Source organism: Falco biarmicus, chromosome 10 (assembly GCF_023638135.1).
Source record: "Falco biarmicus isolate bFalBia1 chromosome 10, bFalBia1.pri, whole genome shotgun sequence".
NCBI lineage: Eukaryota > Metazoa > Chordata > Aves > Falconiformes > Falconidae > Falco > Falco biarmicus.
In genome coordinates, this window is record NC_079297.1 from 34,927,720 (window position 1) to 34,955,206 (window position 27,487).

At 40.8% G+C, this 27,487-nt stretch overlaps 1 protein-coding gene across 9 annotated transcripts in view; it reads right to left on the reverse strand.

The window, feature by feature from the left end:
- The window catches only part of CHID1 (chitinase domain containing 1), a 127,468-nt gene that overhangs the window by 73,700 nt on the left and 26,281 nt on the right, over positions 1 to 27,487 (reverse strand). The gene's annotated exons all lie outside the window — the stretch shown is intronic.

The window sequence follows — 27,487 nt, forward strand, 5'->3', positions numbered from 1 at the left end:
CTAGCACTGGGTTAATACCTACCTTAGCATCATGGGCGAGGGGATGTATTTTTGACAGTTTTGGACTCATAGAGACTACTGACTTCCTTCAACCATTCATCTCAGAAACAATTAATGCACATGAGATGCCTGAAAACATTGAATCTGTTTCAAAGAGAATTTGTAACTTCAAACTAGCAGCCCACATAGCACAGCAGGGAACATAAGGCAGCCACAATCACATTGCAAAATGGGACTGAACTAAAAAGGAGGAGCTGCTGCCAGGGGAACCATGTCCTCAGCCAGAGGGCTCTGAAGCATGTTAAGATGAGACAGACAGATAGAGAAGCAGCATATTGTCCTAAATAGCCTAAGAGAACAGAGTACATAGGGGAACATTATAAAAGAAAACAAAAAGAAGAAGAAGAAGAAAAAAGGTGGTTTAACAGTCACAAAGTCTGTGGTGCACCTCTGCCATTCAAGATGCAGACTTAGATGACATACAAGATTCCTCTAGAGAGCAGAGGAGAGAGACTGAAGAATTCAGACCTTCCCAGTAATATCAGAAGATGTTGCTTTATCTAGAAATTAGTAGACAACCCCTGTCTGGACAAGGTACACACTAAGATGGCTTTAAACTAAAGTTGCCGGGGAGAACCTCAATCCATTCCACTCCTCTCAGTTTGGTGCCAATGCCAGCAAGGCATGCCGAGAGCCCAGAGAGGAATCCCAGGGCAGCAGGAGAGCACCTGAAGAGCAGCACAAGGGAAATCCAGCTGCTCCAGCCAGTAAATCAGGTTCAATGGGGGCCCAACTGAAATGCCTCTATGCAAATGCATGTAGCTTGGGAGATAAACAAGAAGAGTTAGAGACACGCACACACACCTACAGGGCTACAATCTGATTAGCATCACAGAGACATGGTGGGATGACTCTTGTGACAGGAGTGTTGGAATGGAAAGATACAAGCTCTTTAGGAAGGACAGGCAGGGGAAAAGAGGAGAGGATATGGCCCTCTATGTCAGCAACCAGCTGGAGTGCATGGAGCTCCACCTGGGGATGGATGAGGAGCTGACCAAGAACTTATGAGTCAGGATTAAAGGGTGGGCAGGGGCAGGGACAGGTGACATGATAGTGAGGGTCTGCTACAGGCCATCTGACCAGGATGACCAAGTAGATGAAGCCCTCTACAGACGGAGAGGACCCACCTCACATTCACAAGCCCTGGTCCTCATGGGGGACTTCAGCCACCCTGATACCTGTTGGAGAGACAACAGAGCAGGGCACAGGCAGTCCAGAAGGTTCTTGAAATGCATTGACAATAACTTCCTTCTTCAAGTGATAGAGAGGCCAACAAGGAGAGGTGCCATGCTGAATCTTGTTCTCACCAACAAGGAGAGGCTGGTAGGGAATGTGAATTTCAAGGGCAGCCTTAGCTACAGTGACCAGAAAATGGCGGAATTCAAGATCCTTAGGGGAGCAAAGAGGGCATGCATCAAGGTTGCTACCCTGGACTTCAGAAGAGCTGACTTTGACCTCTTCAGGTATCTGCTTGGTAGAGTACTATGGGATAGAGCCTTGGAGGGAAGAGGCACCCAAGAAAGCTGGTTAATATTCCAGGATCACCTCCTCCAAGCTCAGGAGCGATGCATCCCAACAAAGAGGAAGTTGGGCAAAAAAGCCAGGAGGCCTGCATGGATGAACAAGTTGCTCTTGGACAAAATAAAACACAAAAAGGAAGCCTATGGGGGTGGAAGAAAGAACAAGTAGCCTGGGAAGAATACAGAGAAACTGTCTCGAGAAGCCAGGGATCAGGTTAGGAAAGCTAAGCCCTGACAGAATAAAATCTGGCCAGGGATGTCAAGGGCAATAAGAAAAGCTTCTACAGGTACATCAGTGATAAAAGGAAGACTAGGCAATAAGCGGGCCCTCGCCAGATGGGAACAGGACACTTGGGTACCTGGGACATGGAGAAGGCTGAGGTACTCTAAATTTTTCACCTTGGTCTTCACCAGCAAGAGCTCCAGCCATATCACCCAAGTCACTGAAGGCAAAGACAGGGACTGAGAAAATGAAGAACACTCGCTATAGGAGATCAGATTTGAGACCATCTAAGGAACCTTAAGGTGCACAAGTCCATGGGACCTGCTAAGATGCACCTGTGCATCCTGAGGGACCTGGCAGATGAAGTGGCTAAGCCACTATCCATCACATTTGAGAAGTCGTGGCAGTCTGGTGAAGTTCCCACAGACTTGAAAAGTGGAAACGTAACCCCCATTTTTAAAAAGAGAAATAAGGAAGACCTGGGAAACTAAAGGCCAGTCAGTCTCACCTCAGTGCCTGGCAAGATCGTGGAGCAGATCCTCCTGGATACTATAAGCACTTGGAAAATAAGGAGTAATTGGTGACAGCCAACATGGCTTCACTAAGAGCAAATCATGCTTGACAAATTTGGTAGCCTTTCACAACAGGGTTACAGGGTTGATGGATCAAGGAAAGAGTGACTGATGTCATCTACCTAGACCTGTGCAGAGCTTTTGACACTGTCCCACGTAACATCCTTGTCTCTAAACTGGACAGACATAGATTTGATGGATGGACACTCAGCGGATAAGGAATTGGCTGGATGGTCACACTCAGAGAGTTGTAGTCAACGGCTCAATGTCCAAGTAGAGACTGGTGACATGTGGCATTCCTCAGGGGTCCACACTAGGACCAGTGCTGTTCAACATCTTTGTTGGCGAGATGGACAGTGGGATCAAGTGCACCCTCAGCAAGTCTGCCAATGACACCAAGCTGTGTGGTGCGGTTGTCACACTGGATGGAAGAGATGCCATCCAGAGGGACCTTAACATACTTGAGCGGTGGGCCCAAACGAACCTCAGGAAGTCCAACAAGGCCAAGTGCAAGGTTCTGCACCTGGGATGGGGCAACCACCAAAATCAGTACAGGCTGGGCAGAGAATGGATTGAAAGCAGTCCTGAGGAGAAGGACTTTGGGGTGCTTGTAGACACAAAGCTCAACATGGCCTGACAATGTGTACTTGCAGCCCAGAAAGCCCATTGAATCCTGGGCTGAGTAAAAAGAAGTGTAGCCAGTACATCGAAGGAGGTGATTCTCCCACTCTGCCTCATGAGACCCCACCTGCAGTACTGCATTCAGCTCTGGAGCCCCCAGCATAAGAAGGACATGGACCTGCTGTAGCGAGTTGAGAGGAGGCCACAAAGAAGATCCAGCAAGCACCTCTCCTTTGAGGACAGGCTGAGAGAGTTGGGTTGTTCAGCCTAGAGAAGAGAAGGCTCTGGAGAGACCTTATTGTGGCCTTCCACTACCTAAAAAGCGCCTACTATAAAGCCAGAGAGGGACTTCTTAGTAGAGCATGTAGAGGTAAGACAAGGGGGAACGGCTTTAAACTGAAAAGAGGGTAGATTTAGATTAGATATTAGGAAGAAATTCTTTACTGTAAGGGTGGCGAGACACTGTGGAGCAGGTTGCCCAGAGAAGCTGTGGATGCGCCATCCCTGGAAGTGTTCAGGACCAGCCTGGATGTGTCTTGGAGCAACCTGGTCTAGCGGAAGGTGCCCCTGCCCATAGCAGGGAGGTTGGAACTAGATAATCTTTAAGTTTCTTTCCAGCCCAAACCATTCTATGATGATTCCATGATTAAAACCCCTCACGTTCCATCCTAAATGTAAAAACCAAAAAGGTGCTTTAGTGACAGATGCAAGTAATAAACTGAAAAAATCACTTATTTTGACCCTTATCACTTTTGGATCAGTGTGCAAATTCTCCATCCAACAATATGTGCTGAGTGGATCACCAGAGCATAACAGCATTCATTTATCAGTTTGCAAGGACACTTTCTGTTCCAGCACATTAGGAAAGAGCTCAACAGAATACAGGTTACAGAGTGGGGCACATTAAATCATTTAACATGCCTGTCATGCAATAAGGGAGCAAAGTATGAATGATATTTGCAAGTCAGGTCAATGAACCTGACCAGACATACAGATTACAGCTACATAATCCAGCATATAAAGCATAGTGATATCCTGAAAGTCTCAAGTTTTCAGAACCAGTAATCTACTTATAATAAGGAGAAATCCCATCCCTCTTCTTCCAGGATTTTAACAAATTAAAACAATCTTCACTTCTGGAATGTATTGGTGGACCTCAGTTTTTGGATAGTTATCTGCTTGTCATTTACCGCAATTGCAAACTACAGCTGTTTTACAAGAAAAAAGAAAATGAAAGACATCTTTGAAATAATGTCATGGCAACTCAGATGTCTGTAGGCAAAATAATTCCCCAACGCAAACTCCAGCATTTTCAGTAAATTGATTGTGATTACTCATGCAGGGAAAGCATAAAAAAGTAATTATAATGTGTATTAGATATTAGGGCAAGTTGGATCGCTTTATAGATTAAGCTGGGTAGTACTTTAATGAAATCTGTACATTTAATATATATATTTTTATATATTTTATATGTTTACATATATATTATATAACATCTATAATTTTATCTATATAATATATATTATAATGTGTGCCATTATATTATAATTTGTTATATATTATATAAAACCAAATATGTTATAGTATATGCATATCATACAATATTTAATGATATATATAATTATAAAATCTGTTATGTATAACAGTAAATATATATATATATAGAATATATATATTTTATATATAAATGTCATTCAGTTTCCTTAACATCCTGCTCAAATGTACTCGCATTCCTACATGACTCTGATATCAGCATTCAATACAGTTAACTCTGAAACTTATTAAATACTAGCAAAACCCTCAACTGTTCAGGTTTGGAAATGGCCATCTAACCTCAAATATAACCCTATACGTCCATTTTCATATATACTGTCAAGTAATATGAAAAAAACCCAAAACCATCAACACAACAAAAACAAAAACCCAAAAAAACCCAAAAAACAAAACAAAAATAAACCCCACACTTTGGTTAAAATGGGTATCGTTGTCATTTTCTTCAAAGCAAGCTTATAACTGAACTACTTCCACTACAATGGAATGCCATCTGAGGAGCAAGGTCATTAATTTCCAACTTGGAACAAACCCAGCAGCAATGAAAATGCTTTGTCCATTCATGGGTAGCGTTAAAACACCACAACTCTTCACAGAAAGCAAGCACCACGCACCAGCTCTAGCAGCACCGCCAGTCAATTCTACTCTAGACAAGCACTTCAGGAAACTGTCCACTGGAGCAAAAACCAAAGGCTATTCGATTCATGCCTTGAGAATTGCTGAGTCAAGAAAATTGGCACTCAAAGATTAAAACTAAGTATTTTTCAACAGCTATTATGCAACTCATTTGAGGTTTTCAAATCATTCTGGTATTTAATCATAAATGTAACTGAAGGGCAGGTATGTTCTACTGATTACATCATTGAGAAAACCAGCACAGAGAAAGTCAAGAGGCTTTGCACAGAACATGCAAAGTCCAGAAGAACAGAAGTTTCCTTGTCATTCTTCTAAGCCTTGAACACCGTTTCCAAAATATTCAGTGAAGTGGCAGAAACTTCATAATCACTTATCAGCACCATACAACATAAATACTAAAGACAGCTCGTTATTAAATTGTCAGATAACTAAACCCTTGGTGATTTTATCTGTTCACTATCAACATCATAAATGTGAAAGAGCACAAGTCAGGTGTCTGAATGTGAATAATCCGAAAAGCAAATGATTTAATATATCTGAAAAATCTCTTTGCATAGAATTAACCCTGAACTCTGAACCGCTTCATTTACTTTACCTTTGAGTTCACCATAGGACACAGTTCAAAAATCACATCTCATTTTGTGTCCAACAAATGTACTCATTAAAAGAGTGAAATTGAACATTTCAATACAAAAGAAAGCTGTTTAAAGAAACCTGCTCCTACTGGCCTAAAAATACACTGAAATTATGCAACGTGCACAATAAATACCGAACAATTTGGATTCAAGGAATAAATTTAAGCAGAACAGGATAGTCTTTTTAAGTCAGCTTATACTAAACGCTTTTTATTGCTGTTCTAAGAGCCAGACACTTCATATAATATTTGCATTTGTATGTTTCTAACCTTAATATACCTTAAGCAAATGTCATTCAGTTTCCTTAACATCCTGCTCAAATGTACTCGCATTCCTACATGATTCTGGTATCAGCGTTCAATATAGTTAACTCTGAAACTTATTAAATACTAGCAAAACCCTCAACTGTTCAGGTTTGGAAATGGCCATCTAACCTCAGCAAAATTTGCATCTATATGGACTGTAAAAGTTCCTCCATGAAGAGAAATTCACCACAGATCAATTTATGGCACTAACTGCAGTAAAACATACCTCTGATTCTATATATACCACAAATCATCCATTTCAGCTGTGGTCTGGATAAAACGCCCATCATGATGTGTATCCCAGGTGCTTGTGCTAATTGACAGCAGGCTCACGATGAGCCAGCAGTGAGCCCTGGTAGCCAGGGGGGCAAACCGAACCCCGTGGTGCGTCAAACACAGTAGAACCAGCCGGTCCGAAGAGGTGGGCATCCTGCTGCATCCAGCGTCGGTGCGGCCTCACCCCGAGGACAGCGTGCAGTTCTGGGCCCCGCAGTTTAAGGTCCCTGAATGCACCCAGAGGAGGGCAACAAAGCCAGTGACAGGGCTGGAAGGAATGTCCTCTGAGAAGCGGCTAAGGACGTGGTGTTTGCCTCGTCTGGAGAAAAGGAGGCTGAGGAGCCACCTCATTGCTCCCTCCAGCTTCCTGAGGAGGGGCGGTGGAGAGGGGGGCACTGAGCTCTTCTCCCTGGGATCCAGTGACAGAAATGGTTCAAAGCTGTGGCACGGGAGGTTTGGACTGGACATGAGGAAGCATTTCTTTACCAACAGGGTGGTCAAACCCCAGAACAGGCTTCCCGGAGAGGTGGTGGATGCCCCATGCCCGTCAGTGTTTAAGAGGCATTTCAATAACACCCTTAACAATAACTTTTGGTCAGCCCTGAAGCGATCAAACAGCTGGACTAGATGATTGTTGTAGGTTCCTTCCAACTGAAAATGTTCTATCTTTCTTGTCCCTTTGTAGGGAACCACTGAGTTACTGAGAGAAAAAGCACTCTATACAGTTTGCACATAATGTTTAAGACACAGAAATATTTCTAGTAAGTGTCACAGCCCTTTTCTTGTACAGAGAACAGCTGTCCCTGAGACACATCAACACTTTTGCTTTAGACCAGCCCATTTTCTTGAGACGTGATGTAGCTTCCACCACACGCTTTGAAGAGATGCATCTTCTTGGATAAAATCTTGACTTTCCTACTGAAGCCTTGTTTACATGACCCAGTCCTAATTTCTTCCCATTCTTAGCTATGACACTTTTGACTTGACTAAGGCGCTCCTTTACTTTGTCGAGAGACTTACTCTTTCCATTTGTAGACTCCTGACCCAAATTTCTGCTAGACAACACAGTGAAAGAGGAATAGCTATTCCCCTGAGAGCACAGGTCTCATTTGCACACATTCCTGACAATTTGTCAGTGTTTCCCAAAGTCACACTGCTGTATGTATATAAAGCAACCATTATAGGGACAACTGACTTAGGCAAAGTCACCTGTTGGTATTTCTGTATACACAGCTTAGAATTTCACAGTCCCTTCCTACCATTCTGTCCTCTCACATCTAAAATAACTGCAGGGGAGTTTGCTTCATAGCCTAGAATGCCTACTACCTGAATCTTCCAAACAGCATATGGTCATATGTATCAAAATTCCCATTAGTGTTTTACTGATAAGTATTTCTATGAGGTTTTGACTTTGTAGTCTTTCGTAAAGAAAGACTGGGAAAAATACTTCAACCATGCAAGCCACTTTCATTTACTTTCAAATGAATCTACATTCTCAATTACTTGTTGTCTCACTATGATTACTCTCAAAATGAAGTAAGAAAAACTGTATTTCTGTTTGGTTACCACCTTCTCCCTCCCTTACAAAAGACAAGTTTTCTGTATACTCATGTCTTTGAGTAGTCCTTCACAATGGAAAATCTGATTGATTTTCTGTTCCCTGTATGTATCTATTTCAGAAATCATCTTCTTGGTAATGACTTAATTTTCTTGTTGTGTATAATCCTGTTTTTTTTCTGTAAAGCAACTGTTTGCAGATCTTTGCTTCTCCCATCTTTCTTCACCATGAGATATTATTGGTTTTCATAGCTCCTTGCAGTTATGAGCATTAAAGTACAATGCTACTGCATTTTATGAACACAGAACATTGAATTCAGTTAACGCACAATCACTGAATAAAAATTCATTGTCTCTTCCTGCAGCCAGTCTGGTTTTTAGCAAACAGGAGGAAGAGCTAAAATCTCTACCCTGTACATCACACAATTATAGGAATTGATAATGAAGTGGTCAAAGGTATAAACAAGTTAAATCTGAAACAATTTTCTTTTCAGGAAAAATCCTCTTGGCAGTTTTGCAACTACCCCACCTCTTTTTAGGTTCTCCAAAAGTCTGTAAGGATGACAGATCACTGAAGTAAATCTCCACTCTCAAGTGTTTAGAAAACAGTTACACATCGATCCTGGTTTCTGTGGATGTTTTGCGACCAGATTCTCTGGTGTCTTATAGGTGTTCTATTTACAATGCCCTTTCACTGCTGGGTCTTGGGAAAAAAGATGCGTCATCTTTGTCTATCCAGCTCTCTATTTTCATGAAGTGGCAGGGACCTGACCATTAAAATTCCATGTCTGTGTCAATTTTGTTTGAAACTGGTCAAATGCTAAAAAAGCTTTTCCAGAGAGATGAAGAACAGAAGAGATAAAGCTTACAGACACCTTGTTACCTCAGAAATTGTGCTAAAAATAGAATTAAGGTCTGTCTGCAATAGTATGGGATGAAACAGGCAAGTTAACAACAGGACCTTGACACGATACCACTGTTCAAAGCCATAAACAATAATTATAGATCTAATCCTTGCTGTCAAAAAAAAAGACGACAACCATACTGAATTAGTCAAAAAAAGAGATTCTCAGGCAGATGAAAATAGATTTACTACACAGAGGGGACTGAATTCCATGCAGTTGATAGAAGCACAGCATGATCTCCACCTCTGACCTCTCTCCCTCAGCAAGCACATCCTTGCAGACAATGTATCAAGGTTTTTACAGAGATGCATGTTACTCATTAAGCATTTCAGAAAACACGCACGCTTAGTATTCAAATACATTCACAAGCGTTTGTAATACAGGATTATTCTTTTTTCCTCTATTTCCTTTCTAAGGACAAAAAGTTGCAAGCACTGAAGAACTGCATACAATTTCTCTTAAAATAGAAATAAAAATCAAACTGAAAGGTAACTCCATAAAACCAGCATATCACCACTGCTCACATACACTCTACCAGTCATGGCTTTTCATCTTGGTTCTATTCTAGAACACTCTCCCAGTTCCACACGCTAAAAGTGTTGGGACAGATGAATGCAGAGACAGAAGCAGGAGATTCCTTCCCCTTCCAACTAACCCACACGTTCTTAACATCTCCAAATCACGTTTTGGTCACGTAATATGAAAGACTACACCTTATTGTTAATAAATCAGAGAAATATCATCCCAGCAGATAAAAATTAAGAAAGAATGAGCAAGTGAAAAAAAGGGGCATTTTAATGGAAACATGACAATTTAGCAGATCGTTTATAACGAGTTGGAATAGCCTGAATATCCCAAGGTAATTACTTTAGCAAGCCTGTGCTAGACATTAGGGAGAACCTTCTAATGGTGCAGGTAGTCTGGGAGCACTCTAACAATATTCACTGGTACATTTTAAGAGCTTGTTAGATAAACTTCTATCAAAAGTCATGTAGTTTATTTTGCCTTAGGATGACGCACCTTCCATACTATTTCTACTATTCAGAACAGTAGCTTAAATTCAGAAATAAAAAACTGCAAGCCTGCCTGTGCACTGTCTTTGGCTGCTGCACTAATTTCATTGTAAGAATGGTAAAATTCAGATGCATTCAAATAGCATAAGGGTTATCTGTCAGTTGTCCACAGAAAAGATCAAAATTTAAAATAAATCATTCTCTACCAAGTGCATCCTAAAAACATAAATCTGATTGATTTTATTTAGCATTACCACATTCAAGTTTTCTTAATGGCAAAGATCTCTTTACCAAATTCTGAGATTAGATTAGGATAGGCATTTAAGAAACAACAACAAAACCTAGCTAGTTTGACAAACAAGAAAATTGTAACAGAGTGCTACAGGCTTACAATGCAGAAGAGCTGGGAGTGGTTACTCCACACAATACGAGTGCTTCGCATCACTAAGGGACTGTAAATGATAACAGACTGACAAGTAAAAACTTGCTGTATTTTCATCAGGAAACAAAATGGTATTTATGTATCAAATGAATTTTTTGCAGAACATTGAGGGCTGGCACTCTTCCTTAATATACATATCCCATCCCAGCTGTTGCCTTTGCAGTACTTGCTCTCCAAACAGGGAGAAACATGGGATCTGTTCTTGTCATGGAGTAGCCTACACAGTTTTCATGAAGCCAAACTAATTACCTGTGGCCCATCTGGTTTAAACCAGTAACAGAAGTCAAGAAGGAGAAACATGCCAAGAATTATATATCCTGAAAAGAAAGCATGAAAACCCAGCAGACACCTAGGGACAAATGAGCCTGAGAAGTGCTGTCCTCAGAGCTGACGCATGCTGGCAGACCAGTCTGCACCACTTACACTGTATTTTTCAAGTTACTTATGAATTTTTATATGAAATTCTTAAGCCAACAAAAGAAACTCACCTGTTCGCCAAAACCAGACAATGTGAATAGCAAAGAAGAAAGTTTCTTTTGATACCTGTCATTGTATTTACTGCTTCCATTTTTGGGGAGGTTAACGGCTCTTCTTTAGCGCTGTTTCTGTTATGTTGCTTCAGCCTCTTCAGAAGAGTCATTTAAGCAAGACTATGCATAAATGAACATCCACTGTGTCACCATTTGGTTCTCTTAATTTCCTAACTACTCTAGTGCCTTTCATGCCAGGGCTTAATGCCCAGGCAAGCCACGCTCCAATAGCAGAACATCACGCAAAACAAGCTTGTACCCTGGAGCATATGAGCCTAATCTAAAAACCCTAACACATCAAATGTAGGCTTAATTCCTCCTTGCAAAGATTAAAATGCTCATCATTTTGGGTTTTTTTCTTTTCTTTTTTTTTTTTTTTGGAAAGTTTTCCAGCTTCACACTGAAACTTACGCAGTAATTGCTCTGCAGCAGCTGGCTCAGAATTGGTAGAGCCACAAACGCCAGACATGATGAGGAATACATTTCACTCTTCCTTCTCTTTGACCGTTGTTAGTTGACCTACAGATTATTTTAACAATTCTCCCTAGCGGGAATTCAAAAACTGATGTGTACACCTGCTTCAGCAGGTGTCAGTGTAGTCAGACCGTGGCTGCATTAATTCTATGTAGCAAGGCATAGTCTTTAAAAAGCCATTTCTAAGAATAGTTTTGTTCCTCTCAAGTCCTTTCTGAATATATATAAAATGTGTTGAGCCTTGCATGGCCACAGCCAGAGCCATGCTGTACTGAGCCCAATAAATAGCAGCAAAAACAGGTAGGTCATTGGTAAGGGAAATATATGTAGTTTAGAGCCCTTAACAAGCATCCAGGTTTACTATAGCTAACAGGATTGTGTCTAACAAGAGATGTGACTGACAGATGTATATTTCAAGCCTTTATACAGGGAAGAAACAAAACTCACGAGCCCAACAGTATGACTCTGAGTACAATTCAATAGTATTACTGTAATTTGAAGAGGTTATTAAGCTTTCTCAGTAACGGTTACTCAGAAGCAGTCAGTAGTCATTTCCTGCCCAGTTTTCTGCTCCCCTCAACATAAACTCATGTCTCAATCTGTGTCTTGTCATCCAAGTCATTCATATTTTACAGGTTCTCTAGTATGCAATAAAAAACTATTATGCCAGTCAGCTAGCCTGGACAGCCCACTTAAGAGTCATTTCTACGCTTTATGCTGTGCTGAGTTTTATGCACAGAACCCGATTTCAAAATCTCTTGATATGTAACTGTACTCTCCATATTCCTGACAGTGCATTTTTTTTTTAGGATAATCACAGGAAGATGGACAACTACAGGATTAATGGAGGACAATGTGTTGTCATCAACCAGGCACAACAAACAGGAAACTGTGTACAATCATAGTTTTCAGGTTTTCCTTCCCATGTCCCATTTTCTGTAAAATACTTGCCCAAAAAGATTGTCTTTCAGCATCAAATTTCTTTATTAGCAACAGAGGGCATAAGAAAGCATACTTGGTGTATATACTAGCTAAGCCTCAGTGAATACACACTGATCATTTTTAGAATTGCTTGCTTTTATGTGACTTCATTTATCAAATCAGAAGGAAAAATAAGGAAGATAATCAGACGTGTAGAAGATCAGAAAAGTGCAGCAATAGTATTATCGATTCCAACAAACTAAGATTATTATGGGTAGGTTTTTCACAAACTTTTTAACCTTTCATAAGGTGTAGGTACTGGTAAAACAGAATTCTACTTAATAAGCACCACTCTATGAAGCTGTTTTTCTAGTATGGTTTCACTTGACATAATCTGATAATTTAAAACTTCATCTGAAACAAGCAATTTCCTGTTGGTTTGGTCCCTGGCATTTACTTACAAAATTTCAAGGCTTTACATTTTGCTGTATAATCCTGTCTGAGAATGTTTAAAGTAAGTGACAGTTCCCATTTCACTCAAAAAACAGAGACATCTTAAAAGCTGTATATAATATATTTGAATTTGTTTACCATATATTATCATAAAAATTACCGTTATTTACTTGCATATTCTGTATCATAAATACTACTTGCTAGAAATGCTTCTAAGGAAAACAGTGCATGTATACCAGCACAGTGAACCCACAAACATCATTCTTTATACACAAAGTAATGGCAAGGCAACTGAATCTGCAGCAACTTGTGAAGATGTCAGACTCCTGGTGAAAGACACCGATTACCCTAATAATTACAAGTACCCATTCATAATCGACTCTAAGAGACTAAAACACCCGTTTCCTTTATCATATATGCAAAACACTGGCCAATTGTGGCATCAGCTGAGCTGGGCCACCGTGAGGTCAACAAGCAATTTTCTATCATGTATTCTTCTTACTTTTCAGCAAAGTATGTCTGTGTATTTATAGGTGAGGAAGAAAAGAACATGACAGTACAAAGTAAAAGGAGGGACAAGTTGTCTGCCCTGCTGCCAATCTTTCCCAAGCAGCACGGTAGCAAAACTAAGCTGGTATCTACCGCTACTGGATAACAGTAATGAAGACTTTCATTAATTTTCATTGCATAGAAACTCTGGAAAGAAAGAGCTGAAGCTACTTAAGACAGTCCTTTACATCCACAATGTTTTTGCAGCAAGAATAAACTGAGTAGGTAAAAATGTTGCTTTTGGAGAAGTGGAAATTTAGAGATTTGAATATGCTGACATTATGGACCTAGAGAAGCTTTAATAACAGGGAGAGAGGCTGTAGGTTTGGGGTTTTTTTTACTCTTACATATGCAAATATAAACATCCAAAGTTAGGGATGCTTGCTGTATTTTGAATGAGGAACATACATTATATTCAAATATCTGAAGAGAGCGAAGTGGTTTGGGCTCCTGCAGCTTTCAGATGAAAGCAGCTGCACTACTGCTGTGCATCTCAAGAAGCCAATAAAGACAGACAAATTTGATATGGATTATTTGCCAAGACTGCAGTAGCTTTAAAATGCTCTTTTCAAAGCCTAGAATCTAAAAAAGTTAGAAACAAAAGACATGCACAGCTACAGATTTAACTGCACATGTTTCACAAGCAAGTAACAAGTTGTGAGCAAGACCCGTGCCTAGCAGAGAAGTACTTTGCAAACTCTCTTAAGAGCAAAGAGGTAATAAAACAGCATTACAGTAGAGTAAGCTGAAGAACCTGAATATCAAAACTTCTGTTTTGCAGGATGTTTTTGGCACAAATTGGAAATTCTACTTTTCAGCCATCTCTGCTTCCACCTGCTTAATGAGTGACTTTCATTAATGCAGTTGTCTGGCTTTCTTTTAAAGTTCAGAGAGAAAATGCATATTGTTCAACCATTTTCTTATATTCATCTTAAGAGATCATACTAAGTTTAGTGTAACAAAGATAGTAAAAACCTGAACTTTAGCAAGAACATTTTAAAAAGATAAATCACTTCACAATGCTACAGGGTGTCTGTTCCCCAAATCCATTGTTACATATCTGCTGACAAAATACAGAACAGTTCTAGGATTCCCCCTAATACAAAGGTGGATCTTGATCCATAAAACCTAAGAAACAGCTGATTCTTACAGCAAATGAAAAACACGAAGAAACATCCACCTATTCTGAACAGTCAGCTAGCAGTCTAAAGGAAGAAAACCCTGCTACATAAATCTCTCTTCATAAACAGCAGAGACACTAGAAAAAGCTTCACAGTTTCTCCAGAAAAGTCTTCTCTTCACTTTCTACTCCACTAAAAGAACTCTTTTTAACAAGATAACATCTTTTTTTCCTGCAAATACAATTTCTTCCTTCCTAAAGAAAGGATCAGTATACTTTAACCTTTACAGCCCCCATACAGTCCTGGAAGGATTTCAGTGATATGTTTTTAGAAAAGACTAAATACTTGTCCAGCTTTCTACCAATTTTGGAATAACTCTGCCTAAACAGCATGACACTAAATAGGAATCTGTTAACTGCCTCTTTTTTTTCCCCAGTGATCTCCTAAAAGAAGCTAGGTCTTTAGGTCCATATATTTACATCTCACTATAGCAAACCCTAATGTTCAATAAACAAAAAATGCCATTTCAAAGCTACCAAGACAACTAGTCTTTTCATGACAAAACTACAGTAATTTAGAATCAATCTTGTCTACTCTCTGCCCCCACTACTATAAAACTAAAGCAAAACCAGTACAGAATATTCCTTCTGACCTTGTTCAGGAATGTCAACAGATCCAGCTCCTAGAACAATGAGCATACTACAATGAAGATTTTCAAAATAGTGCTAAGCACCATTTTAACATAAAATGCATTCTCTTTAATGGCTTAAATCAAAAACACTTTTGAGGCTGAAATGAGGAAAATTGCTGAATCACAGTGAAACACTGTCAAGGCTTTATAATCTGCCAACTGTAAAAACAGTGATACAGTAATGGCCCTTCAGATATTTTCATTTTTTCTTGAAGTCCTTTGTCTCATAATGTACATGTAAACCAAAAATACTCTCTTCCAGCAACTTTTCATCACTTTGAAAAAAATATACTGTCAAGAACACTTAACCTCAGCATAACCAAAATCAATTACCAAATCTTAAGACTTCAGACTGTTTGAAATGTAAGAAGTGCTATGATTTTCAACTTCCTTTTTCCCCATCAAACAAGAGATCAGCCACAGTAAGAAGCAGCAGTTACAAATTATGGCTGGGATGTAACTGGACTTAGCTGAGAATGGACAGGAAGCAGAAACACATTTTCAGTGTTGCTGTGCTTCACATATATATGTGGCAAACTTTTCAAGGCAAGGAGAAAAGAGCCAGCACAGTATCTGACAGAAAGCGTTTTGTCATAGGCATGTTTTACCAGTTTTAGGCAACTCATGAAAACTCACATAAGTTTATAAATTTAACAGTATGGGCCTCTTAGTGTTTTAGACATTATGGAAATGTTTACCTGTCATTTAAATTCAGAGGCTAAAAGCAAGCTTATAAAGTCTCAATAACAGAATGCTAACACCTGACTTAAGTATCTTCAGCTCTCTCCATTCCTTTGCTATGTCTGCCCCACCTACCCTTTTTAAATCCCTTCTCTAGATTTCTAGCTTACCTAAAACTTTAGTAGGGAGGCTTAACAAAGAAAGCCTTTGAGTCTCAGGTGTGTTCCCTGCACAAGATGCTGCCCACAGCTCTTCAAGAGAAACAGGAGGAAGGTGTATTTGTGAATGTTTGATTTGTTCCTGTGACAGAGGAAGAAAGTTTCACAACAACTCTTTTATCTTCTTTCACTGGCTCAGCTCTGCTTCTTTGCACTCTTCTACTGAACAGGCATCTATGGAACGTTGATTCTACCATCCAAAGAAATTAATAAAGGCTGCTCTCCATTTCATCCTTGCACAGTTGTGCATCACCTGCTACTTAGATATGTATCAAGTTCAAAATGCATATGAAGATATCAAAATTTTTCTAGGTGTTTCTCCAGTGTCTTGCCATCTGACATTACTCTTTTTCTCGTGTTCAACCTAAGAACACTCTATCATGAACTATGATAATTTTTATCCTTTTCTTCCAAGCTGATGTAAAGACCAATGTATCACTGTCACTTATTTAGCCACTGTTGACACATTTTAAGACTTACTGTGTCTCCTGGCAATTTGTCCTCTTTTTAATATACTGAATTCTTCAAACTTTCCTCAAAGGAGACATTATCTATATTTCTACGCATTTTTCTTGCTTTCCTCTAAACACTCTTATCTTGCTACATTCTCTTATAAATATAGCACCCCAGACTCAGTTTTCCATGAGACCTGCCTAGCACAAAGAGCAGAATAATTAATAACCTTTTGTCACCTTGAAAGTTCCCAGTCAATCATCTCAAAATAAAAAGTGTCCCTTTCCCTACATCTCACAGCACTGTTGCCTCGGCATTTTGAAACTGTCTGATCATCTTCTCACACAGGTCTGCTCAGAAAGTTTCCAGGCATTTCCATGTTTTACTTCTCCCTCTTTAAAATCGTAATTTATATCTGCCTTTACTTAATCTCACGGCATAAGTCCCAGCTAGTTTTTAATGTTTCTAGAATAACTTCAAGATCTGATCAGCTCCTGTTAAAAGTTTATTTACCAACCTGGTATCTTCCACAAACCTAAAAACAATCCACTAGCCTTATACTGTTTTAGGAAAATGTTTTAGGTCACTTTCATACGAAATACATTGCCCTACCACTTCTCTGGCCCAGATTTTAGAGGTCCAGCAATCTCTGCAGAAGATCAGCAAAGACTGATTTTTATACTGCATATATAACTGGTCTAATGTATTCAGAATATACTAGACCTGCCAGGCATCTGCCACACAAATATCTGTGCTGTCCTATACATTCTGCTCTATACATATGGACATATATTTCTTCCTGAAAAAACTAAGAGCTGTGCCTATAGATACATTGTTCAGGGAACCATCTATTAAGGAAGCTGTAGGAGATCTAGAGAGTCTCCAAAGAACAATCCAAGGGCTAGAAAATACGACCCTATAAAGTCATTAACAGACTTTGGTTTATTTATTCCATACAATGTTTGCTGATGCATGCCACCGAAATAACATCCTAGTCCAAAAGTTGCACATCTGCAGAGCTCACTATTTTAAGAAAGCCAGCGCTTACACCAAATTCATACTGAGAGCTTTTGTTTTAGAGATGAGGAACCATACTTCGTATTTCCACTAGTTCTTCATCCTTCTGCCAGATGTGAAACTGTGCGGTTAAGCGCACCTTTAAAAAAACATGCGGGGTTTTTTAAATTTAAGTACTACTTTGATATACAGTATCAGAAACTGGCCAGAAGATAATGAATTCTTCTAGCTAAATTGTATGCAATCTACCAGTAGTGGTATTTTTGAAAACTTCCATGAGGACACTGATAGCTCCAATGATTTGTTTACAATGTGCTTCATTCTTTCTAATAATCCCAAAGACCATGTCCCATAAAGTTAAATGAAAACACACTGCTCAATGGCCTCTGCTTTGTACTGGAAAGAGTTGTATTTGTGAAGTATTGTAATGTATTATTAATTAATATTGTAAGCATTGTATTATTAAGACACAGGTAAGAACAGCAGCTATTATACATATTATTACTTAAACCAAGGACCAAGGTCTAATCAAATCTAGCATGGTAATGCTAGATGTATATAAAATTACTAAAGCATAAAGCTGCCTTGTGTTACCTGAGGCTTCTTAAACAATTGAAAAAAATCTGGTTTTAAAACTGTCTTCCATGCATTTTAATTATGATTGACACATACAAAACTCCAAAGTTTCGGAGGTTTTAAGCAGATATTTTAAATTTTTTTTCCCCCAGAAATGCAGTAATCACTACTTTAACAGGCTTTTCATCTATAATTCTGAAACTCCTAACAGTGACAAAGTAACCAGTGCTTCTTTGGAGCTTCACCATATATTCAGGGTACGATAAAACAAACTTTTAGTATCTTAAATGTGATCTTCCTTGAAAAAGACCCCAAAAGAGTTCTCAATGGCATATCAAGTAAGTTGAGATATTTCATAGAATCACGTAGGTTGGAAAAGACCTTTAAAATCACCAGGTCCAACTGTAAACCTAACACTGCCAAGTTCACCACTAAACCATTCCACTAAGCACCACATCTACACAGCTTTTAAACACCTTCAGGGATGGTGACTGGGCAGCCTGTTCCAATGCTTGACCATCCCTTCAGTGAGAAAATTTTGCCTAATATCCCATCTAAACCTCCCCTGGCACAACTTGAGGCCATTTCCTCTTGTCCTATCACTTCTTATCTGGGAAAAGAGATGAACACCCACCTCACTGCAACCTCCTTTCAGTAGATGCAGACAGCTGAGGTCTCCCCTCAGCCTCCTTTTCTGCAGAATACACAAGCTCTGTTCCCTCAGCCGCTCCTCATAAGACTGGGCTTACTATTAAACACTGAGGCAAGGGAGGCATTAAGTGCCTTCAGCCTTTTCCTCAGCCTCTGTCACTGTGTTTCCCCCCTGCATCCAATAAAGGATGCAGATTATCCTTAGCCCACCTTTGGGTTTGATGTATTTATAGAAACATTTTTATTGTCTTGTACTGTACTGCAGTAGCCAGATTAAGTTCTAGCTGGGCTTTGGCCCTGCTAATTTTCCCCCTGCATAACCTCACAACATCCTTGCAGTCCTCCTGCATTGCCTGCCCCTCCTTCCAAAGGTCATAAACATTTTTTTCCTGAGTTCCAGCCAAAGCTCTCTGTTCATCCAGGCCAGCCTTCTTCCCCACTAGCTCGCCTTTCGGCACATGGGGACGGCCCACTCCTGTGCCTTTAAGATTCACTTTTTGAGGGATGTCCAGCCTTCCTGGACCCCTTGGCCCTTCAGGACTGTCTCCCAAGGGACTCTGTCGACCAGGCCCCTAAACAGGACGCAGGCGCACTCCCACAGCCGTGCTCAAGGCTGCTGTCTGCTACTGGCATAAGAGGGGCACAGCCTGCAACCCGAGCATGGCTGGGAAGCTGTGTCAGTCGGGGTGCGTGCAGAGCTTAGAGATGTCCCAGCTTTCTACCAGGTGGATACCACTGCTCCCTTCCCGTGCACCTTCCATACAAACTGCTGTGCCAGGCCCTGTTTGTCCTCCCAGGCCACTCATGCTGCCCAGGGGCTTGGCCACCATGCTCCTGGCCTAGCCCAGCTCTCCTCGGCTGCTACGGTGTGAGCTGCGGGTTCCTGCCAGCACTCTTGGCTCCCCTGAGCTTCCTCTGGTTTGGGTAACACCCTGTGCACCACACTGGAGCACGCTGATTGTGCTGACACCAGAGCTGCTCGCCTCAACAACTGAGTTTACTCCAGATATTACTTTTCCTCATTTACAGATTCCATACAACTTGAAGAAAAAAAGAATCATCTGCTATTTAAGGAGTGGTTTACTCTCTTGTAACCAAAGACAGGTGTTTTAAAAGGATAGCTATCACACAGGACAAACTGCTTGGTCCATATCGTAACCATCAAAATGCAAGTAAAGGGCAGTGCTGTATTATGGAGTGACACACCCAACGCTATTCTCTTATTGCTACTTTGCGCAAAGGATTATACTTCAGGGAACAATAAAAGCCCAAGAACAGTGACCACTAACAACCTGTCTGTATATACAGAGTTATTTAACACCATGTTTAGCAAAATTGACAACTTTTAATAAACCTGCATATACCAAGCTGGTCCTTAACACAGTCACACCATATGTCTTATGTCTGTAAGAAGCTACAAATACCAGAAAAGCCATGGTTACGCAGCCACGGCTAGATCCAGAATTCCTGTGAAGACAACATCTTATCTACAGCTCCTGAGAGATTTTTGTCTGCCTTTGCTCTTTCTCAGGACAGCAGGGAACAAAAGTGTTAGTGATGTTCTTTCAAATGAATTCCTGGAGAGCATTGACGATAACTTTTTGACACAGATGGTGGAGAAGCCAAGGAGGTGAGGTGTGCTCTTTGACCTTGTCTTCACAAAGAAAAGCTGTTGAGGATATGAAGGTGTTGGGGGCAGCCTTGGCTGCCGTGACCATGAGATGGTGGAGTTCAGGACCCTGCATGGAGGAAGCAGAGCAACAGGTAGGATTGCAACCCTGGACTTCAGGAGAGCTAACTTTGGCCTCTTCAACAACCTACTTGGAAAAATCCCATGGGTTAGGACTCTAGAAGGCAGGGGGTCCAAGACAGCTGGCTAGTATTCAAGCATCACTTCCTCCAACCTCAATCTATGTGCATTCCCAGGAGTAGGAAACCAAGCAAAGCAGGCAGGAGGCCTGCATGGTTGAACAAGGAGCTTCTGGCAAACCTCAAACAGAAGAAAGAAACTAACAGGATGTAGAAAAAGGGACAGTACACTTAAGGGGAATATAGGGGTATGGTCAGAACATGCAGGGAGGCAATGAGGAACGCTAAAGTCTGTTTGGAATCAAATCTGGTGAGGGATGTCAAGGTCAACAAGAAGGGCTTCTTCAAATGTATCAGCAGGAAAAGGATGACTAGGGAAAATGTGGACCTGCTGCTGAATGAGGTGGGTGCACTGATGACAAAGGACATGGAGAAAGTAGAGTTACTGAATGCCTTCTTGGCTTCAGCCGTCACTGCTAAGGCTAGCCCTCTGGTTTCCCAGACCCTGGAGGCAAGAGAGAGTCTGGAGAAAGTATTAGGTTAGAGATCACTTCAGCAAACCTGACACGCAGAAATCCACAGGCCCCAATGGGATGCAACCCCAAATGCTGCAGGAGCTGGCAGATGTTATTGCCAAGCCAGTCTCCATCTTTTAATGGCCATGGAGAACAGAAGAGATGCCTGAGGACAGAAGAAAAGCCAGTGTCACTCCAATCTTCAAAAAGGGCAAGGAGGAGGACCCAGGAAACTACAGGCAGGTCAGTCTCACCTCCATCCCTGGAAAGGTGATGGAACAGTTCATCCTGGAGGTCATCTCAAAGTGTGTGGAGAAAAAGAAGGTAATCAGGAACAGTCAACATGGATTCATCAAGGGGAAATAGTGCCTGATGAACCCGAGAGCCTTCTACGACAGAATAACTGGCTAGGTAGACAAGGGGACAGTGGTGGATGTTGTCTACTTTGACCTCAGCAAGGCTTTTGACACAGTCTCCCATAACATCCTGATACGTAAACTCAGGAAGCATGGAACAGATGAGGGTACAGTGACACAGACTGAGAAGTGGCTGAATGGCAGAGCTCAGAGTGGTGATCAGCAGCACAGAGTCAAGCTGGAGGCCTGTAGCAAGTTGCCCATGGGCAGCAGTGTGCCCTCATGGCCAAGAAAGCCAAAGGATCCTGGGGTACATTAGGAGGACCATGTGCAGCAGACCAAGGGAGGTGACCCTCTCCCTCTACTCTGCCCTGCAGAGGCCACATCTGGAGTGCTGTGTCCAGTTCTGGGCTCCCCAGTTCAAATGAGACGGGGAACTACTGCAGGGGGGGCCAGCAGAAGGCTACAGAGATGATAAGCAGATGGAGCATCTCCTGTATGAGGAAAGTCTGAGAGAGTTGGGCCTGTTAGCCTGAAGAAGACTGACATGAGATCTTACCAGCGTCTACAAATAGCTTAAGGGTGAGCATCAAGATGTGGCCAGGCTCTTTTCAGCGGTGCCCAAGGACAGGACAAGGGGAAATGGGCACAAACTGAAACAGAAGAAGTTCCTTCTGAATATGAGGAAGAACAGGAAAATAAATGAAATAACCAACTCAATCCCTGTGATTTACAGACTTAAGAGAACAGGTGCAACCAAATTTCAAGTCCCACTTGCTGCTTTTTTTTTTTTTTTCTGCCTTTTTGTTTTCCTCCCAACAGTGTATTTAGGCATAAAGGTAGTTCACACTCCAGCACAGCTACCCTATTCGGGAAAAGGCTTATGATATCAGTATAAAAACATCCACACAGCTTTCACCAGCATGATTTCTGCAATAGAATAATTGCTGAAGTGCACATATTTAAGCCAGGAATTTAATCAAGGCCAGGATTAGTTAGCACAAATGGAGCTACCCACTGTCACCAATGAGTAGAATATGCCTGGCTATCCATTTACTGGTTTAGAAATGGTACTCATAGAGTTTATACATGCATCCATATCCATGCATATTAAAAGCAGTAACACTAACATTTTGAGACGTGTTGAAAGACAGCCTGGAAGTCTTCATCAAACCACCTGCTCTAGCAACCATTTATATAACACAGCAATCCTAGCACCTCTCTTCAAGATACACAACCACAAGTCTCCTGTCCCAAAGGAGAATCACAGTACATACACTTTTTAGAGCATAGCTTTGGCTTCTGCTGTTCCTCTCCTGCAAACCACTTAGGTCTGCAGGAAAATCATGCAATTCCTGGACATCAGGTGGATAGAAATACTATCTCAATCTGTTTGCCACCATGGTAGCTCCACATGCATTCTCTGTGACAGGAAAGCTTGCTAGAGGTTGCTGCCTCCTGATCCGCCTCCACACACATTCCCACCCCTTGATTATGTCAGTGCAACTGTCTCTGGTCAATGCTGTAAACTGATACATTAGAAAAATGCTTTAAAGGTATATATAAAATGTCTGGATTAAAAAAAAAAAAAATATCAAGTGAAGTATTTTTTTAGCCCAGAACATTTCCCAAGAAAACAAAAAAAACCAAAGAAACCAAAGGCTTCACTGGATCATTTAGTTGTAGGGCGTAGTTATTCAGCTAGAGGATCAGTCTCACTCAGGTTTTTTTGCAAGAGCTTAATCTGAAAAGTTAAACAGATGACCCAATATGTTTCCTTCCTGCATCATGCACTTGATCTCATGTGCAACGCTGTATTTTCCAGACTGTTTTCCCCTAAACAAACCAGTATTTTTAGCTCTTAAAAGTGTCTCCTTTCAGATAGCATTTGTTGGCAGACTGCTTTGATCTTAATGCATATCAAAGGAGTCTAAATTACGAATTGCTAAGTAAACTGCTTACATTTAACTATGCTCTCTCTTTAAATTTTAATCAGGGTAGAACACAAAAGGAACTATGTTTCAGCTCCTAGCATCCCAGCTGATTAGGGTATTCCACATAAAACTCTTGTCTCCTTTATCATCTTTTGCCAGCTGCTGAACTCTAAAATATTATTTGGTTCTTGATGGTGCTTATTTCCATGCCTTTTGCTGTATTTTTAATTAACAGTTGACAGGGATTCCAACAAATAAAGAATATAAGATGCATTAAAGGACACTTCCAACCACGTGCAAGTGTTAAAACCCAAAGTGAGTTAAGACACGAGATACTTAATACACAATGGGAAGCACTTTTCAGCCGAAGCCTTGTTATCCTATAAATCAAAATTTTTCAAAGTACAGCTACTGTCTAAAAAGTCAGGTAAGGCAGAAAGGAAATTTCAGGATTCTGCTTACTGATGTGATAAACGCAGTCATGATTCATGTCAAAAATAGAATGTACTGTGGTAAGTGTAACTGTTGTACCCTGTGTAAATCTGGGACCTGTATCACAGTTGTGGTGAGTGGGCACGTGTGGCTCTCCTTTAAGACAATGTGATGGCTTCCCCTTCCCCTGAGGCAATCGCTGCCTGGAAAAGCCTGCCAAAAGGACACAAGGAAAGCGAAACCACACGAGGGAAGGCCCACTGAAGGAGACAAAGACCTTGAGATTTGAAAAGCGCCAAAGGAGAGCCAATAGGAGGAGAAGGTGTACCCTAACGATCCAGTGGGGAAAGAGCAGGACGAACATCCGGCAAGAAGAGATTGGTCAAGATCCGGGGATAAAAGACGCTGCTTTTAGGACTCAGGTGTGCGTGTGATGGAAGTAATTGAGTTCTCCACACACCCAGCGCTGTTTTTGCTTATTGTTTCTCAACCTAAATTGATTGAACCCAAAATAAAATTGTTTTAATTGTTATCATTTATAACACTGATATCACTAAATCCAATGTCCTTCTTAGCTTTAAAGCGTACATGGACATTGTGAATGTTTTAGGATATTTCCCTAACTTATGAGTGTACTTTCAGCTACCTATTTACTCAACAAGTGTTTTTTTTCTAGTTAATGCAATAGGAGACATACATGGAATACACAGACAGGTGGCTTATGTAACAGTGAGAAGAATGTGACTAATGCATTCTCCTGGGCACTAAGGTTCATGAATAAATCCCAGAAACTTTAAAAATGCATACAGAAACAGAATAACTTGTTCAGAGGAATGAAACTTTCTGATTCTTTCATATAAACTACAGGTGTTATCTCCTGCAGCTGGAAAACACAAATACTTTACTACCCCGCTACAGATAAGGCCATTTAGGGACAGGCACATTATATTTCAGGTTTAAAACTGCATTTTAGACAGGCAGCTCTTCCCAGCTCTAACAGGGCATCTCCAAATCCCAGTTCAGAAAGGTTTTGGAACTGTGAACCCACTACTCTGTCATTATGCTGGACAGCAGCAGGAGAAGCAACGACAACACAAGGTCCAAACCTCAGTGTGGTGGTAGGCTGCAAAATACTCCTGAAAGATATAACTGGCTTAAAGCAAATTCCAGCCAAGGCAAAATGTGTTTAAAAATCCAGAGGCGTTACAGTGGCTTCAACTCCTGTTTTGGGATTTAGAAAAACTACACTGTAAACCCCATATGACTATGTATTAAAAAAAATCCAAAAATCAAAAGCACAGATTTAGGTCCTTCTGGCTATAAGATTGAATCTGGTAATGCCAACAGGCATCACGATGAACAGGAATCTTAAAAGTTTGTACTAATCTCCACTTTGTTCCTACCACCAAAAGGAGCAAACGCATTTTAACAACAGTGTTTACAGCAATTACTTAAATTCTACCAGAGCATGTATTAGCATTTTAAAAAGCATCCATGTGATGAAGTGACTGATAAAGCATTTTAGAAAAAAGTTTTAAAGTGTTCTCCTTTGCTTTATCTGTAATAGACCACAATTAAAAGCAACAGAAGATTGCTTTAAAAAGGAACTATCAACTGGGATGAAATGTAGATCATAAGAGGGCAGCGTGAAAGACTGGAATAAGTGACAGACAGGAGAGAAGACATAGTAATTTCTCATTATTTTTTTACTTAACTAAAGCATAACAATCTCAGAGTATTTATCACCATCGAACATCCATGTGACACTAAGGCATACCAGCCCACAATCTTCCAGAGAAATCTGCAAGAAATGAGAGTATTAACCTCTGCAACATTCACAGACTGTTATCTTGTGAGCCAGGAATTTAAGGACTTAAGTTTCCACGTCTTTATTTTTAAAGAAGTATTGCAGTTATTGCTCTGTGGTGCAATGAGCTAATAAAACAAGGCATGTAACACTGACTTACTGAGATGCATGCCAGCATTTCAGGGGTCCATAGCCAAAAGCACAGTTCGGTTCCTGGAACCTTCCCTATAGTATAAAGTTTTATCAGCAAAGAAATCCATGCATCAGAAGAAGCTCCTAAGTGTTTATATTCGCAAGCATATCTGGATGACTCTCAACCTTCTCTTGACAGAACAAGCTGGCTTCATAAGAATCAAGTATTACCAACCACAAAAGTCGCTCTCAACAGCCACACAAAGACATCCTTGACAGTAAGGAACAGCATACCCTGCCCTGCAGCTCTGATAACTTGCAACACGCGATGCCTCATCCTGAGAAACAGTGCTGATTAAAATCCTCTGCATCTTATGGCCTGAACTTCCTTTCAAATAATTGCATGGTGGTCAAGAGACTACTGCCTCTAGCTCTGGGAATACCACATATGGAAAAGGTCTGACTGACCTGAGGGGTTTGAACAAACTTTAACCTTCAGCTGACAGCCAAAGGAGAGAAAGCAGGCTGTGGTAAGAAACATGGGAAATAGCCCCAAATGAAATCCAAATTCTGACTAAGAAAAAAACCTCCAGCATGAATATCACACTGCTCCTGAGAAAGACCTCATCATGCCGATGACTCATCGTTGTGCTCAAGGAATACTGAGTGTCAACCTCAGGACCCACAAGGAACAATGGAAAGGTAAGCATAACACCATAGCAAAGCAGTAGGAAGTGGGAAGGCTCTGCATAACAATTCTAGCTATAATCTTCATGAGGCTTTTCTGTATTAACTAGGTAATTTGGACTATCAGACGATTAAAATATTAAGTGGGCAAACAATAAATTCTTGACTCCACTTAGTGCATTCCTTTCTGTGCACTACAAGATTTTGGGTGTTGCAGGAGGCCAAACTGCCTCAGGATTATAGGGTGCATACTCTTACACAGGGAGACCACGGAAAACACAGAGCACAGGGAGGAAAAAGGCACAAGCCACACCACATCTAGAGAACAAGAAACAACAGTCTAGTGTCGTTCTGAGACTTGGATCTACTCTCTTAATGCCATAATGCACTACAAATCAGTACTGTTCCACAAAGAATCTCACAAAACATACTGCAAAAACCACCAGAACTGAAGTAGAAACAGAGGGGCTAGAGTGACAGGGAAGAATCTCCTCAAAAATGAAGCTAGGCTGTCAGAACCCTTCAGTCCTAAAGAAAGGGCTCTGCACAAGTATTATTTTACAGGACTGTCTACGTTACCAATTTACATGGCATTTATTTTGTCTGCTTTTGCAATAATCTTCAACACATTGTTCCTCCCTCTCTGCCTATCAAAATCTGATGGCCAGCCAAACATGGAAGCAAAGGGATTATTGTGTTAAACTAGCTACTTCAATTTAAGGATAGAGAAGTTATACCATGTAATAGATGAAAATATAAAGCACAAAAACCACCCTGAAGTACATAGCTTTACAGAAAATAAACCGAAATCAGTTACAGGTAGATATTATTCTGGCCCTCCAGTCTTCAGATGGCAGAAAGCACATATCCTGTATTCAGGAATTGGTTTGGATGGGGTTACATCACTAACCCACAGAAGAGGTGAGCTCTGCATAGATATCTGCAGGCAGATATGCTTTGTTTCCCCCTCGTGCTATCAGACCTTCCCACAAAATTCAGCAAAAACTTGTGACCATTGCAGAGAAAAGTCCGGCTGCAGAAGAGACATTTACAAGCCTGCTCAAATACTCAAGCATTCCATTGTCTCAGCCTTTTTGGTGCCCTGAAAAGGAATGCACACTGAAAGACTGTGACAGCCTACAAGAAATTCAGGAGGTTGTACAA